General features: G+C 44.6%; 1 long non-coding RNA gene across 1 annotated transcript; it reads right to left on the reverse strand.

Annotated features, from left to right (window-relative positions):
* Positions 1 to 44: 44 nt before the first annotated feature.
* On the reverse strand, positions 45 to 4,717 carry LOC116653547. Its single transcript, XR_004307638.1, has 2 exons — positions 1,960 to 4,717; positions 45 to 1,289 (listed from the first exon to the last, which is right to left on the reverse strand). It is a non-coding gene; the product is annotated as an uncharacterized LOC116653547 (long non-coding RNA).
* Between the last annotated feature and the right edge of the window lie 1,152 nt (positions 4,718 to 5,869).

Consider the following 5,869-nt stretch of genomic DNA (forward strand, 5'->3'; position numbering starts at 1 on the left):
AAGCTCAGCTAACTTGAGATGTCATTCTATTTATTGATATTTTGAAAGGGACTTTTTCACACAAAGCTGCAGCTCAGAGGAATTGCTGCGACTGTTTTTTATCTAACTTGGAACTTAGAAGTAAATCAGAAACGAGTGACGCTCTTCCATGTTCAGAGACTTAGAGCTCATCAGCAGTGTTAATTGAAACACTGGTGGTGTGTGATGCAGGTCTTCGTTTCATTCTTTTTCAGTCGCATTGACTCCTTAGATTGACTTTGGTACGTTTAAGGTGGTCTTTGTGCTACTGAAAATAGCTCTTCCTTTTTATGTATGGTTTTTAGAATCCAGAACTTAGAAATTCTATGGTAGTGAAGGGTGGGGTGTGTGTGGGGGGGGATTTTATAGTCCTTGTGGTAAGAGACCTCATTTTAACTTTTTACTGAAATGTTTTCAGGTTGCTTGTGAGACTGGGAACTCAAATGTGTTAGCAGCTCTCTGTGTACAGTGTGTGTGTGAGCGCGTGCGAGTGCCTGAAACTGGGACGAGCGGTACAAACCTGCAGTGAATGATAGACTTCAATTTTGCTGTCTCTTTTCTGGTTTTGCAATAAACTCTCGCTAGAGAACGTAGTTCTGCATATTTAGTGAACTGTTCTTGGTAACATTGCTGTTTCTTTAATAAGTAGGTGGGTAATTCTGTTAGATGCCCTTCCTTAGCCTGCTAGGATAGGAGTGGTGGGTTTAGTAATAGCCAGCATTTTGGAACCTTCTGTTTTTTTCTACTGCTTGCAAGAAACTAAAGTGTAATCATTATTCTTCCATATAACTATCATTAGTTGAAACAAATCACACCCTGAATCCATTGCCATACCATTTCTTGTTGGTTTTGTCTTTAAACAAACAAGTAACCATTTAATACTGGAAAAATATCTCAACTGAGCCATCTCAGAAGCCTGAAATGGCCAATTCTGTGCTACTCCCAAACTTTTATGTATGTGTGGATTTAAATAGTGCTCTTACAAGTCAGCATGATGCTGGCAGAGCCTCCGGAGGAGGTGCAGTGTAAGCTGTGTCAGTGCAGGCAGATGTTGTGGGGTTTGTAGCAGTCTGCCATTCTTCAGCAGCTGTGCCTCTAAACAAATAGGGTTTTTCTTTAAAAGTACAACTGGACATCAAACACAGTCACTACAGGAGCCCCTTTGGCTTGTATTCAATTTTTTTAAGGCTACCATACCCTTCTTCCATTGCAAATCTGGCTGCAGAGTTGTGATTGGTGCTAAGAAGAAGCTCGAGGTTTGGCAGCTGGATCTGTAGAAAGGGAGTGAAAGGGTGTCTGACTCATTTGCTTGAGATCAGTTGCATCTTTCTTGCTCTTGCCTGCTCTCCTGTGAGCTTAAGTTTAGGAGTTCTCTCAAGTTTGTGGTTTATGAATTATCATCAGAGCAAAGGAGTCAATACTGCTTTGTTTTGCTTTTCCTATACTCTTTCCCACACACCACTCCATGTGGTTGAGGGACAAAGCTGCATTACCTTTGTTCCAATCTCTTCCTGAAAATACAGCTGCAGGAGTAATTGTTTATAGGGTGTTACAGTGCTGATGAAGCACGTATGGCCCTACATATGGAAATAATGGAGGGAACTTGTCTAAATTTATACCAGTCAACTGTAGTTAAAACAACCACAACTCATCCAACCCTTCACATACCTCACCTTCTTACTTGTACGTACTTGGTCTTTAGAAGTAGTTTATATCATAAGTGAGGGTGACCATTTCTGCTATATTCCATCTGCTTCTATAGGATTGCAGTCTTTTTGTTTGTCTGAGTGTTTTGTTTGAACTAAAACAGCTCAAGGCTTCTTTTCAAACAGTGACTATCTCAGGTACCTCTGACACAGATTTTTCTGCCTTAACTTAATGACCCTTGTGACACTTGTACAGTGGGCCCAGTACAAAAAGAAAAGCATGGAAACACCGTACCTGTAATCCAAATGCAGGCGTGAAGTTCTTCCGTGCTGTTTCCATTGGAGGTTCATTGTAATCTGGTGCTCTGCCTTTATTGGTATTGCTGATGTAAGCATGTTTCTTTGTTCTATTTCTTCCTTGGTTTTGGTCTCTGCTGCACACAAAGTGTTTGGGGAACGTGAGGTGGGACATCCCAAACAGCTGGCCATGCTTATCTGCCTTGTAGCCAAAAATCAGTACGATGCTTTAGAAAGCTGTCTTCCTTGAAACCCCCTCTAAGTCATGTCAGATAAGTGGTCATTTTGAAATGATGCCCACTAATGTTCCATAAGCCATCCATAGGTACAGAACGATGGAGATTGACTCCTCTCTTGCCTTTAGCAGGAGGGGAACATATGGGCCACTGCACATGTACAGGAGCTGCCTCAATGCAAAGCGACAGTGAGCATAGGGGAGAGCCAAGGGTCTTTCCCCAGCGCCTCGCTGTTGTGATGAGAGCTGGCAGCAGCCTTGCTTCTTGTAGCTTCATTCTGTAGAGCGTTGAGTGTGATTAACGTGCCGTTGTCATGCAGACTTGCTGCTTCCATTCTATTTAAAGAGAGAAGACAACTTGCTTGTAAATGACCGCATTCCTAAATCACGCAAGCCAGACTTTTTTTTTTTTTCAGTTTCATTTTGTACCAAATAAAATAATGGAGTTTTTTCACCGAAACGTGAATTTTCTTCCATTTGTAAATCAAAGAAGTCCCACACGTCAGTTGTGGGATGAATAATGACATAAGGGACTGTCTTATATTGAGTGAGTCCAAGCAGGCCATAGGAAGAAGGTAAGTAAGTGTTGGTAATTCACCAGTGGCTGTGCTCATGCTCCTTCTTCCAAAAGGTTTGGTGGAACGAAGGGCGATGTTAGAAGGATGCCTCACTGACAACATGGGCCCTTTTCTCCTCCTTGAAAGTGGTCGCTCCGACTTTCACCCTGAGAATGCTGAAGTCCTTAGAGTTGGAAAGACCCTCTGAGGGTCATCTGGTCCAGCTCCCCTGCAGTGAACGCCACAGCTAGATCAGAGGGCCCAGAGCCTCATCCACATCACACTTAAGCATCAGCACACTGATCCATGTACGTGTTGATTTGTGAATTGGCGCAGTGAGGGACTGCATGCCACATCTGACATGCTGGATGTAAAAAACTAACATGAAGCTCTATGGAAACTCAGTGCAAATTCCACTAAAACTCATAACCACAGCCAAACCCCCTGGGGAGTGAGTGGTTTCTCATACGCACAATGGTCCCCACATTGGTGCCAGCTGCAGCGAGCTTATTGAATTGCAGGCTCCAGCGAGAGGCAGCACACAGCAGCTCAGAGGGAGACAGCGAGCCTGCTCTAAGGAACCTCCCAGGCAACCTGCCAGGGGCATTTCCTGCAGCATCTTACAGAAGTACACAGGGCAGTAGGATACATTTATCAGGCACGATGAGACACGATTTGCTTTTGTATGAAATAAAACTACAGAGGTTTTAAATCTGATGGGGAGAGCAGTGTTCTGCAGGCTGATAATTGAGTCTGTGTGCCTATGACTTAATCTCGCTCAGCTCCTCCAGGATCAGAGGCAGCAGCAGACTTCGGCATATATCTGTTAAAGGGTTTGGCTCCTGGCTAACAGATAGTGTGGGATGTGGCTCAGGACTCACCCCAAAGGCACATTATTGAACCCCATCACTGGAGAGAAGAGCATCACAGTGGCAAAGGAATCCAGGATATGTTGGTTTGTTGCTGGGGCACTCAACTCCTCTGCCCTGGCCACAAATCCAAGCTCAGGCAGATGCCCAAGTACACTATCTCAAACCTCACTGGAGATGTCGGACACTGCCCATTCAGTCTCGCTTGAGCCTCAAAACTCTGCTCCTAATTCCTTAAATTGCATAAAGGTGCATCAACTCAAGCAATGTACAGAGTAAGTAAGTTCCATTCTGACAGAGATCTTGGGGATCTTAAGTACTGACAAAGTCCGCTAATCACAGAATCACAGTGGTTGGAAGGAACCTCAAGAGATCAAGTCTGACCCCCTGTCAAGGCAAGTATCCTACAATGGGTTGCGCATGTAGGTGTCCAGACAGGTCTTGAACGTTTCCATGGAAGGAGACTCCACAACCACTCTCTACCAGTGCTCTGTCACCCTCACTGTATAGAAGTTCTTCCACACCTTAGTACAGAACATTCTATGACGTCCAAGTTTTAGGCTGCTGCTCCTTGTGCTATCGCTACACACCACTGAGAAGAGCCTGGCCTCAACCATTTGCCTCCCCTCTCCCTTCAGATGTTTATAAGCATTTATCAGAGCTGTGTTTATAATAGCTGAGATCGGGCTGCTGGCCATAGACCTGCATAGCTTTGCCAGCAAGGCATCCCTTGCCTTTGGCAGCTATTACCTTGTGTACTTTCTTAGATTGAGGGCCACAAATTCCATTTATCTCTCTCGCCTGAACCTTCTGAATGAAGATGCCTTTTATTTGCTATTTCATATACTGACTTCTTACCTTCCGAAGTGTTTAAGTCCATTCCTTAATAGGGAGGGAATGAAGATTATAGGGAAAAAAAGAAAAAGACACAGCAGAACTTGTAAATTCTATCAACTAAGGGCATAAATATTTTCCATTAACAATGTTTTCCATTAACAGAATTCTATTTAATCTGTATGAAGTCTGTATGAAAATTAGAATGATAGAATGGCCTGGGTTGAAAAGGACCGCAGTGATCCTTGAGTTTCAACCCCCTGATATGTGAAGGTCACCAACCACCAGACCAGGCTGCCCAGAGCCACATCCAGCCTGGCCTTGAATGCCTCCAGGGATGGGGCATCCACAGCCTCATTGGGCAGCCTGTTCCAGTGCATCACCACCCTCTGAGTGAAAAACTTCCTCCTAATATCTAACCTAAACCTCCTCTGTCCCAGTTTCAAACCATTCCCCCTTGTCCTATCACTATCCACCCTCATAAACAGCCGTTTATATGCTCCCTTCAAGTACTGGAAGGCCACAATGAGGTCTCCCTGGAGCCTTATTCAAACCAAACAATCCCAGTTCCCTCAACCTTTCCCCATAGGAGAGGTGCTCCAGCCCTCTGATCATCTTAGTTGTCCTCCTCTGGACCCGCTCCAAGAGCTCCACATCCTTCCTGTACTGAGGGGCCCAGGCCTGGATGCAGTACTGCAGATGGGGCCTCACAAGAGCTGAGTAGATGGGCACAATTACCTCCCTCTCCCTGCTGGCCACCCCTTTCTTAATGCAGCCCAGAACACAGTTGGCCCTTCCTGACTGAAGCCTGTGATACCAAGCCAAATCCCAACTCACTGATTAATCACATTGAATTGCATCTACCTCTTTAACAGTGTTCTAAGATGGATGAAAACGAGAGGATTTACACAGAAGAACAACAAATCTGCAGGACCATATAAAGGAACATCAGGGTCCAGAAGCAAGAGGCAACCCCAAGGAACTGGGATGGCACGTGCTCAATGGCCTATTTTAAGAACCACTTGGAAGCAATTTCCAATTGATTACTTTCACCTGCAGCTCACAGCACTGTACAGTTCTGCCAGATACACAAATAACTCTCTCACTATTTGGGACATGCTGAAATTCTCCCGTCTCCCTTTGAAGATACCATATCTGAGCCTTAATTTTCCTTTTAAAGAGCTGCCATACCAACTCGGCAATGACATCATATATTAAAAGCAGATGCTCGTGCAATGCAAGAGCTCCCTCAATAAAGCAACGCCAGCAAATCAAAACCAGCCTCAATCAAGGAGCTTGTGTTTGGGTGCTGAGTCGTGGAACTTCTCTTCCCATAGCCAGCTGAAAACGTTCCCTCTTCTCTGTACTACCCTATTGGAAAAAGCAGATGCACAAAGCACTGTTTACAATGCG

Source organism: Coturnix japonica, chromosome 1, assembly GCF_001577835.2.
Source record: "Coturnix japonica isolate 7356 chromosome 1, Coturnix japonica 2.1, whole genome shotgun sequence".
NCBI classification, from domain to species: Eukaryota; Metazoa; Chordata; class Aves; order Galliformes; family Phasianidae; genus Coturnix; species Coturnix japonica.